An 11,915-nucleotide genomic window follows, 5' to 3' on the forward strand; every position below is an offset into this window, starting at 1 on the left:
GTTGTGCTTTCGAGGAAACGGAAGTACGCCCCCGAAGGTGCTAATTTGGACGCTGTCATCATATTACAAGAAGTACTCGCCCCGATTACAACTGCCTGACTATGCCATATTTGCATCATGACCTCTCACGACGCAGAGAAGAAGAAGTAAACTTTATTTTAAAAAAGAAGAAAAAAAGCCGACCAAGAATTATTCAAGGTGGCCGGTATAGGGTCCCTAGTCCAGGATGCTGTAGGCCTGAGGTGACAGCTGGGACCTGTTCACCAGGCGTTTCTGGTCTTAACAACCGAAACAACAACAACGACGACGACGACAACGACGACGACAACAACAACAACAACGACGACGACGACAACGACAACGACAACAACAACAACAACAACAACAACAACAACAACAACAACAACAACAACAACAACAACAACAACAAGTTTGTCCCCTAACTAACGCTTCTCGCACAATTCAAACGGTGGCACGCTTCCAAACGGCTCAACAAGAACCACTCGACTATCTTAACACGGGCGGGGAAGTCCTTACCTAACCATCCTAACATGGCGAAGGACTTTCGAAAGACACCAGTCAGCAATAAGCACTGACTTGAAAAGCGATTGTGTCTCTCAGTCGTCTACAGGTCTCCCGCGAAGATGAGTGGCATAGTACTTATCGCATCACACCATAACACACCGACGGTTACCGTGTACGTTGGCCGAGCAACTAAGGAATGGTCGTGACCTCTCGTATAATTCAACTCGCCGAGGCAACGCCTCGCCGCCGCAGCTGCTTCCCGACAGCGAAGGTATAATAATGTCTCGCGCGAGAGTTCGGTTAACAACCGTGCTTTTGACCCGTGAGAAGGGGAGGGTGTAGCGTAGAACGTTACATGCTTTTTTTTTTCCATGGAATGCATTTCATTCTTAACTGCGTCGTCTACAGAGCTGGCGTTAACTTAAAGCCGCCCGCATATAGTGGTAATATGCGTCTCCTCAACACTTCTATTTCATAGTTCAATCTCTTAGGTGCTTTCGGTAATATGTTGGCTCGGCTAATAATACTGATATATTTAAGCTATATGCACATAAATTGGCAGAGTTTCCATACAAGGCCCGGGACATGGATGAAAATAACGTACAGTGTATGAACAATACAAGACCAAAATATATATATTTTTTTGCGAACATGCGATAATATGGCAAATGTAGTGCATGCCTATATATGAAGACCATGTCATCAGCGTGAACAAATGGGGCGTAACATTTACAGGGCAGGCACGACATGTTCGAATGCAGTACACGAATCAGATAATAAACGCTGTCTGTCGTCAGATCTCTTTTTGCCCGTGTGTCCTCGTTCTTTGTTGCGCTATTACGAAGCGAAAATGACATTCCAAAATGCTTACATCGCTACCTTTAAAGATAATAGAACTCTGGCTTGTATCAAAGCGTACTCTGTTCGATTTTGCGCAAATAAAAAGGAACCAAGCATGATAAGACAGTCAGTTGTGCGATTTAATGTGACGGAAAGGCGTCGCAACGCAGCCTCTCCTCCTCCTCCTCCTCCTCCTCCTCCTCCTCCTCCTCCTCCTCCTCCTCCTCCACCACCTCCTCCTCCTCCTCCTCCTCCTCCTCCTACTACTACTACTACTACTACTACTACTACTACTACTACTACTACTGCCCGCCGTGGTAGCTTAGTAGGTATGCTAATAGCAATAATAAAAAAAAGCACCAACAGCAAAATCCGTCTGCAGCGCGCCGTTGCCTTGCTTCTTCCGCATGAATGGCGTCTTCTATCAGTGTACGTTATAGTGAGGGCCAAAAACGAGAAATACCTCCAAAATTTGGAGTTAGGTCTTCCTCTATGCATGTACAGTCGGTTACAACCTGAGACAACAGATTTGATGAAAGCGACACCAGTCAGCAAAGCGCCGTTCTCTCGGTTGAGAGAGTACGGACGGAGGCCGAAGTCGGCGAGACGGGTCCAGTCGTGTGCGCTGCAAACATAGTGTGTTCCACGAGGATTTTATGTCTTCATTAGCTAGCTCACGAATTTTCATTGCGGCGTCTGTTCTTGAGAATGGGGTTTAATCTTGTATGCCGTGTTCGTGCGCAGATCGAGCAGATACATCGGCATGTTCGTTCCCCAACGTGCCACTGGAACGTGATGTAATCTCCTTGCACGAAGAGGTGATGGAACAGCTCTCTATTTCAAACACTAGTTGTTCCTCAGGTCCCCGGCGTAACGCGAATATCAACCACTGGAGAGCTCCCTTGGATTCTGTGAACACGCTCCATTTCTTGGGCGGTTGATCGTGAATTAGTCGAAGTGCGCTACGCAGAGGCAGCAAGTTCCGCAGCTGTCGATGTCACCTGGTGGGATAGCCGAATCCTCAGGGCGGTGGTTCTTGCAGGAAAGATCACCGACCCTGCCTTCCGAATCGTCATGGAAGAGAGTGCTGCTTGCAACCACTGCGGCAGCGAAGAAACGATAGAACGCGTTCTTCATCGCTGTCTTCGGTATACAACGCGCACAGACTGCCGCTAGCTGCTGCGTTGGCCCGCCTTTATGACAGACCCCTGTCAGAACAGTCAGTGCTAGAATGTCGACCCGAACTGTCGTCGCACCGGAAATCAATTAAGGCCTTACTGAACTTTTTGCGTGGCAGTGGAAATAGGCTTATAGTACTCCCGCCCTGCACCTTCTCGTTTATTTATTTATTTTTATTTTTATTTTGTTCGTGCGCCTACTCTTCTCTCCGCTCTCATTTTCATCTTTGTTTCCCTTTCCCCTCCCCTTGGTGTTGGTTAGCAAACCGAATGCTACAAGTCTGGTTGACCTCCCTCCCTTTCTCTCATTTTATTAACTCTCTCTCCCTTTCTCTCCACAACCTAAGAACAGGCAAGTTCCGCCGCCACAACTGCGGTGCGCCTGCCATTCATCTGTGCAAGGGTCGTGCTAAATGCTTTCCGATCTAACCATGAGTACTTTTTCGCTGCTAATGTTAATACTACGCCTATTACGAAATAAAAGTTCGTCACCCTTCCTTGAAACGTTACGTTCGGCTGAGCCGTAATGTCGAAATGCTTGCTGAAATTTGTCAGGAAGTTCGAGTTTCTTATCAAAAGCTAGCGACACGAACATGTGTCTGTATCCTAAAATAGCTTAGCAGAAATGCACGTAGAGTGCCCAACGACACAAATGAAATCACGCCGGTATCGAGGCGCCTTAGGACTGTCCCATAGTCAAGTATATGGTACTTCGAAGCGTCCACCATTTGTTCTAAACACAATGAGACAAATAAAGTCACGGCTGTATCGAGGCGCCTTAGGACTGTCCCATAGTCAAGTACATGGTACTTTGAATCGTCCACCATTTGTTCTAAACACAATGAGAGAATGTGATTGGAGAGGGCAGTCTGTGCAAATTCTGTCTTGGTGGGGGAGTGACGTCTGTTGGCGGAGCGTACATTTATACTTATTTTGTAACCGACTATAGATTTCTATATACGATTCCTATATATATTAGATGCGAAGTATCTTAAGGTCGAGCTCAATCCGGCGGTGGTGGTGGTGGTGGTGGTGTGCGGCGTGACCACCCTCACTGCGCATGCGCATACCCTCTCCACATACCTCCTCTCCACTCCCCCTCACCATTCCCCTCCCCTCTAACCCTCTCCCCTTTCCACTCCCCCTCTCCCCTCCCCCTCTCCACTGACCCTACCCGCTCACCCTCTCCACTTTCCCTCTTCCCTTCCCTCTCCACTTTCCCTTTCCCCGTCCCCTCTCCAATTTTCCTCTCCACTTTCCCTCTCCCCTCCCTCTCTCCACTTCCCCTCTCCCATCCCCTTTCCACTCTCCCTCTGAAACGCGGGCTAGACATGCCGAAATTCTCTCCTGCACAACGCCGCGATGAGCTCGAGCGCATGCGCGTCCCCTCCCCTTCTCTCTCCTCTCCTACGCTGCCCCCCTCTCGCCCGCCTGTCGACGCCGTTCCCCGCTCGCCCTGTGAGAATTAACGGCCAGGCTAGATGGAAGACACGACGCGCGTAGCGTCCCTCTTCGCGTTCCACGACACGAGGTCGGTAGCATGCCCAACGAACGCCAACGGAACGCGATCGTGCAAGTGCTCCGGCTTCGCATCGCCTCATGGTCCCCTTTAGCGGGAGATGGTGTAATTTTTCCTTGACTGTGCCTAGATTGCGCCAGGAAGACCAAAACACTGCAATCACGACGATGGCGACGGCGTTGTCGAATCACCTGAAAGATAGCTCCCTTACCCGTGGGCTTCTAAAACTCTTTAAGTTTCCTCCGGGCTTTAGATGAAGATTACAAAAGGAACGAGAAGCAGTCTTTTTCCGGATACGGTTAAGATACGTTTGTCGTACGCGTTTGCTTCGTATTCTTGGACCGTCTCCACTTTGCGAATGAGATGGCAGCAGGCATGAAGCGCGAGGTTAGAAGCTCCTAGTGCTGAATAAAGTGGGCTGTTATAGCCTACACGCTATAATCGGTGAGAGGCACGCCCAGCTCGGCGCTCTTGTATATACGCCTGCCCGCTCCAGCCTAGCTCACTCACTCGCGCGAAATTTATTGCCCGTTTAACGCTGGGAAACGCAAATGAGTGCAACCGTGGCTGCCTACAGGTGGGAGGGAGCTGAGTGGGCAACAAAGTGTCAGATAGTAATTACCACAGGGGATAGTCAGCAGCGGTTTACGGGACGTATGTTACACCACTGGTTACCGGGCTATAGTTACGCGCTTAGTTTTCTATTATGTTAGGCGCCAGTGCCTCCAATTGTCTGCCGCTTCCTGGTTCATCATCATCATCATCATCAGCCTGTCTATATTCCTGGTTATAAGTCACTTATTTTTCGCTATAGCTGGCTCGTACAGGCTTTTCAGGACGTGTATCGGCGCCATTAACAGGCTTGTTTGTGAGCCGCATATAGCCAGGTAAAAAGAGGGAGGTGAAGTTTAAGAACAAAGGCCTGGTTGTTGGATGGTATGAGCTAGCCTGACACACTCTGAACGGAATACGATATGAGACATTGGTAGTTCTACCGTATATTTCTCTTTCCTGAAGTGACTTGCAAGTTCTGGCTCGCAAGCCAGGGAACGGCCTTACAAGAACAAGAACAACAAGAGGCGTAATTGTGTCGTGTGTTCTTCTCGTAAACGTACTTCAGCCGTAAATAACTGAGGCTACCGAAGGCACCTCAAGGGGTGATGAAGCTTTCGTCTTCGACGTGTATTACTATTGCACTATAATGTGAGCGCAGCAAATCAGTGACTCTGGGCAGGTGTCAGGTCAGGGCTTATGGTTGCCGACAGAGGTTCCTCATAATACTTACTTAGAGTCTCGGGGGGGGGGGGGGGGGGGAGCGGATCAATACATCGACTGGAAGAAAAAGAAGATGGCTTTAGCTTTCGAGTCGTCTTAGGCGCATGCATAAGGGACCCTGTGAGTTTCAAGAATGCTGTTCATTCAGCATCTTCTCGCCACTCTCTTCCTCTTGTTAAATGTTTACCACCATGGCCGGGTATCAATTGCACCAGCGACCATGTAGTCGGCACGAATTTACGAGGCCGCTGAACCATGGCCTCGTTGGAGGAAGAACGCGAGTCATCGCTCCAAGTGTGTCATAAGTGATAACGCATTATTACGAACTTGCCCAGCAGCGATAAGGGCACCGTCGCTGTAGCACAAAGGAGAAAGCCCGTGGAGCAACGCTCACTGACGATGCAGAAACTGCAGCAACGAAATATTGGCCACGTGAATGGGTACGGTATTAGGATCAGAATGAATTTCATATGGTACTTCGTACGTATTGGTTGGACAGGATATCCGCTAGCACGCAAGAAACAACGCTGTGAGGCTGAGGTTACGACGCTTTCATCCTTTCTTTTCGAAAACAATAAACTTTCACGTTGCGATACGTTGCCAAGCCTGCTTTCTTTCCCGCCGGGACGTTTGTTATTCCTCTGTTCCCTTTGCTTCGGAAGGAAAGATAGCTAAAGTACCGTTACGTGTGTCGTTAACCGTATTAACGGCGAACCGATAGGTCGCTACTCCTTAGCTAACGGGCTTAAGGTAAACGGACTTCTGAATCAAGGCTTCCCTTCTCTGCGCGGTGCGATATAAAGAGAGTCGTTAGGGTCATTCGTAAAAGGGCCGCCTTTCTTTTTTCTCCTTGTTCTCTGCAAAGTGCCGTTTCCTGTCCCTTGTGCGACTTTCTCTTTCACGTTCTTTTTTGTCTTTTTTTTTTCTTACCTTTTAATATAAGCTGAGGAAAAGGGTCGTAAGACCCATGGGGGCGCGATCGTTCACAGACGTGCCGACAACATCCCCGGACGTGTTTAAAAAAAACACAACAGAAACAAAACAAGCGCGCATGCAAACGTTGAGAAGAGGTAGAAAAAAGAAGGGGTTTCGAGGCGAGGCAGCTGTTTCGGAAATGGCTTCCGAACAGACGCCGCTGCTGGTTCGGGAGCCTCGCAGGCTCCGGGCGGAAGCCGAGGCTACGGCCCCTGCCAGGCGTCTCACCCCATGTTTCGAAACCTCCCTCCTTTTTTATTTTCCTTTATTTCTTTTGTATTTCGTTATCTCTTTCACTGAGCGTATACACGTTCTTATTAGACGGGACGTAAGGAAAGAAAGCTATAGGAAAGGTATCGAGAGAAGGCGCTTCCTTTCGCGAAGGAGCGTGCGCAGTAGGGCGTGAAAGTGGCCCAGCCCGCGGTCCGACGTGTATTTGGAATACACGTAGTCGTTCACGTGACCATGTGATGCGTTCGTTTCTGTGCCCGTCAACCGAGTTTTCTTGAGATATTCGTGTTAATGTTTACCTCATGCAGCGCTTCGGGTAGGAGGGAGAATCAATCTTATTTGCGCCATTTAATATACACTTTTTGTACATTGGTATGAATTATTACAACTCCCCTCCCCCCCCCCTTTTCCCCTTCCATATGCAATGCCTGAACTTGGGCTTTGGTGTAAATAAATGAAGAAAAGAAAAGAGGAAAAGGGGTTTTTTTTTTTTTTGAAAAACAGAGAATTCTGCATTCGCTTACGTAACCATCGACCCACATTGTACTCTGCCTTGGGTGAAGAATCGGGGGGAAAAGACTTTGCGGAAAGAAGGGAGGCCCCGCTGATGAAAACTCGAGAGTGAAAGAAACAACAACAAGATGGGGGCGGGAAGGGTTGCTAACCATGTATAGTTATAGCGAAACGGATAAGTACATTACGTAGCTCGTCGATTAAGCAAAATGTTCTGAAGAAAGGAAGAAAACGAATGTAAAGTTTGACGTTGTTTTCGAGCAGTACTAATCGGGCCTGGCATCGTTTCTGACTTCCTGTAGCCCGACTCATAAAACCGATCTTTTCGCCTGTGTGACACACATAATATATGTGGACCGCCTTAGATTGCCAACTAATGCATCGCTTTGATAATTGTGGCGCGTTGTGAACTTTCTTGCTTTCTTAAATTGCACGTCAGTTGGTGGCATTAGCACAGCCACAATATCAGTATGGGTTGGAAGGGGAGGGGAGGAGGCGGGTATAACCCTCCTTGCTGGTCGGTGCACCACTGCGTGGTGGCGATGTTTTGCTTGTGACACGAATCAAGGCACCGTATCACCTGTAAACACGAGTTTATTTTGTAGTTCTGTGATACACTGAGGCCCGACAGATGCGAACATTCCCCTTTCACATTTTGTACCTCTTTGTAACTCGGGAAGAGGGCGGGGCGGCTACGGGACGCCGATGTTTTCACGTCCTCCGTATCCCAGGTATCAATGTAGCAGTCCACTCCAACAGTTAGCGAATGGAGATTTCTGAAGTAATTTCAGGAGGTAGGTGTCCGCCAGTACTGTTGATAGTATCGTCCGTCGATTGACTTGAATCGACGGACGACACTATCATCAGGACTGATGGAAATCTCCCTGCTAACTACATTCGTTCAGTACGTCATATTTTAGCATAAAAAGCGACCTACGGCTCTTGCCTGCTTTAATGTGGTCAGGGAACCCGTAAGAATAATAATTCTAGGGGTTTTACGTCCCAAAACCACGAAATCATTGATTATGAGGGACGCAGTAGTTGAGTGCTCCGAAACTTTTGACCATCTGGTGTTTCTTAAAGTGCACCTAAATCTAAGTACACGGACATCTAGCATTTCGCCTCCACCGAAATGCGGCCGCCGCGGCCGGGATTCGATCCCGTGACCTTCGGGTCAGCGATCGAGTTCCATAACCACTAGACCACCGTGGCGGGTCAAAGAACCCGTGCGGGTCACGAAACGTCTCGAGCTTGTGTGTCTTCCACCTTGACTTGGTCAGTGACCGCGACTACTGTCTTCATCATGTTACCTATAGCTGACCAGACGAACTTATGTCGAACTTTTGACTAGATGTACTTTAAGCTAACATCACCAAACGCAATTTTTGAAGCGCACATTTCTTAAACGGGGGGGGGGGGGGGGGGGGTGTAGAGAAATGAAAACTACAACAGAAGGCACTTCGATAGATCCCAGCTGGTTCCCAGCACCCAGAACGCAAGCAACACTCGCGTACGATTGCTTCCTTTAAAAAGGAATGTTCCGACAATGAAGGGTTCAGTGGGACAGGGAAAGGAGGTGACCACTAAGATGGGGAGAGAGTGAGAGGCAGCACATTTGGGTGCCGTGTGGTGGGGCCCGCGCAACAATCGAGCCTAGGTTGTTCTCGTGCCGGCACCGGAAGCAGGTCGGCGAAGCCACGGAAAAGTTGCAAACAGGAAGTTCCCGTCGCACCCAACAGTCAAGTCCCCGGGAGTCGCGCCTCGCCGATCGTGCAAGTCTGCGAGAGAGAGAGAGTAAGCGGGAAAGAAAGGTTGGACGAGAAAGACGCAAAAAATAGAAGTAACGGAAGGCCATCTTCCGATAGTATACGCTTACTACGCTTTTTACTACGCGCCCATTCATGGGGAGTGCGACGGATCGCCTTGCTTGTTCCTCTTTCTTAACTGCCCGGGTTTTTTTCTTTTATTTTTCTTTCTCCGGCTTTTTGGTGCGGCAAAGCAGACGGTTGCGCTGAGTGTTCGGGAGTTTGAGCCCCTTGTGCGCAGCCGACCTTTGAAACTGCTGTTACAGCCCTACAGCACGGGATGTGCCATACGGTGCGAACGTGATCTGGAGAAAACAGGGGAATGGGGGGAGGGGGGGGGGGGGGGGAGTGCTCGGGATTTCGTGCTCTTTTGAAGTATTTCTTGCGTTTTTCTCACTTTTCCTTTCGTAGCTGTCTTGCACCCTTCTTTTTTATTTTCAGACCCTGTCGTGAGGCATGACGTAAAGGTCTAATTGTCACCGCGGCTGGCAACTTGAAGATGTGCCTTCTGTTGTAACCACGGGAAGAGCCAGCGGCAGCTTCTCGGAAGGCACATTCCTACATGGCGCTACCTTGTGTTGTGGGTTCGACATTCAGGTAAGGCACCGACACGATAGTGCAGTATCCGATACGGGCACCTCTTTAGCCTTGCCTGCCTAATAACTGAAAATATGTGCTAACATGGTTGATTTGCTGTCACCAGTTAGTGTTAAAAATACTGTTAGTGCGTTAGGTGCTAGCAAAGCGAGTTCCTCATCTACGGGGAAAATTTTCGTTCGGAACCACAGCACCATGTACCGCAAGGGTGTGAGTATGAATGCTCACTAAGTGTGAACGCTTTCGTCTCAATAATAAACGAAAAATGCTTTCGAGTCTTGCTTGAGGAACTACGATTAAATGAAGCCTCAGTCAGGAAAGGCGGACAATATAAACAAAACGACGCGCACATTGGCGTAGTCAGGAGGGGTCAAAACGCCCGAAAATTTTCAATTTTGTACAAACCCCCCACCCCTCTCCCCTGCCCAACTCGAACACAATTTGTGGCTACGCCCCTGGACGCGTATACACACTGCAGCGGCTCGCTCTTGCGTAATCACCAATAAAGTTAAACCAGCATAGGGGGCGGAGCGGCGCGTTATTCTTGGGCAAGGAAAGCCGCATTGTTCGCGCCGATGCGGTCTCGTGGACTTAGCGCATCGGAAAAACACCGGCTTTGGCTCTTTGTTCTGTTTCTTCGAGGTTGAGTCGCGCGCAGGTGCGACAAGCACGTCACCCAAAAAGCACTCGCACCACCTGTGTGTGGATCACGAAGAGGCATCGGGAAGTACGTCCAGCTCGGCATTCTGACGACCGATAAAAGAAATAAAGAAATAAATTCTTTCAGTGAACATTGTGTTGTAATAGAAACGGGGCCCTGTGCCATTACCGACAGCCTATGGCTACTGCCTACACTGTGACATTGCCAACATGCTCACGTCATAGCAAGGGATGCGAAATAATAATAATAAGAGGATCGCGAAGGAAACCATGTATAGCCGGACAGCCAGTTATTGTTCATAAAGTTACGCAAACGACACGTGCGTCAGCGATGCCTTATACTGCATTACGCCCGTCGAATACTGCAAATGCCTTTGGGATTCCCGTTGAACCGAGTGATTTAATAGGGAGTGTCTATATACCATTGTTGTGCAAACAATGTGGCTTCTCGCTTTTATTTTTCGTCTTGCGAAGTCACGCGCTTACTTTCATGCGGACACAATAGTATAGGGAACACAGTACGGACTCGACCTAACGAAGCGTAACGTAACGAAAGATATAGCGGAATGAAAATGGCCCGATTGCCTAACAAGTGGGAGTGCCTTGTGACTCAAGTATGTGGCACGTTGGCCTGCGCACTGTTTTACGTATTAACGCAATCTCGGCACTGCGGTTTATACGCCAATGCACTCCCCTAAGCCTTTGTTTCGTGTTCATTATTCGTTGCAGTCTCGTCCGTACAGAATGCACTGCTGCAAGCTGCTACTTGGCAGCATTGCGACTGCTTGTAACACTGCTCTTTCGCATTTTCCAACGCCTTCATTGTGCTGCCCCGGCATGACATTAAGGTTTAGCGCAGCAGTGATGTAGATTTTAACATTGCACTCGCCATGTTGATGGGCTATCTTCGCGCATTATCATTGCGATAGCGATGATATGGACACCAGAGGCATAGCCAGAATTTTTTTTTTTCGGGGTGGTTCAACCACCCTTCATATATGTTCCTGGGTGTGTTTTATGTCTTGTATGGGTGCGTGTATATGTACACATGCAATATTACGAAATTTCGGAGAGGGGCCGAGGAGGCTCTAATCCCCCTCTTTGATGGACACTCAAGGAGCATTTTTGTTGTCGCCGTCGGGGTCGCCGTGATGTTCCATATAAAGTCCAAATCGATAGCATCGCTCCGCGCATCGTATGTTTTCTTTTTAACTATGAAAATAAAAGGAAGATTGCAGTGATTTTTACGTCTCAAAACCACGATAATATTATGAGGCCCACCGTAGGGGTGCACTCCGGATTAATTTCGACCACCTGGGGTTTTTGAACGTGCAGCTAAGTCCAAGCACTCGGGCGTTCGTTGAATTTCACTACCATCGAAATGCGTCCGGAGTGGCCGGGAATCGAACCCGCGCCCTAGAGCTTAGCTGCGCTAAGTTACCACGACGGATTAAAATGAAAGGAAGAGATTTGGTCTCTTTTAAATTCAATCGTTCAATGGTTTGTCGTTCTCCCTCCTGTACTTTATCTCCTTATATTATCATATCAAATTCTATCTCCTATCATATCATATCATATCATATCATATCATATCATATCACATCATATCGTATCATATATCATATCATATCTTATCATATCTTATCTTCCTTGCTTCTGACGCCGATAGATTTTGTTCAAAGACACATCTGAACTAATAAGCTGTTGCAGACGTGACGTGTAGTGCCGGTCAAGCATAACGTCATAGCCGCAAGAGTCAACAGTGAGAGCTGTTTTCAAGAGAGAAAGAGAATTCAT

The sequence above is a fragment of the Rhipicephalus sanguineus genome, chromosome 6 (assembly GCF_013339695.2).
Source record: "Rhipicephalus sanguineus isolate Rsan-2018 chromosome 6, BIME_Rsan_1.4, whole genome shotgun sequence".
Taxonomy (NCBI): domain Eukaryota; kingdom Metazoa; phylum Arthropoda; class Arachnida; order Ixodida; family Ixodidae; genus Rhipicephalus; species Rhipicephalus sanguineus.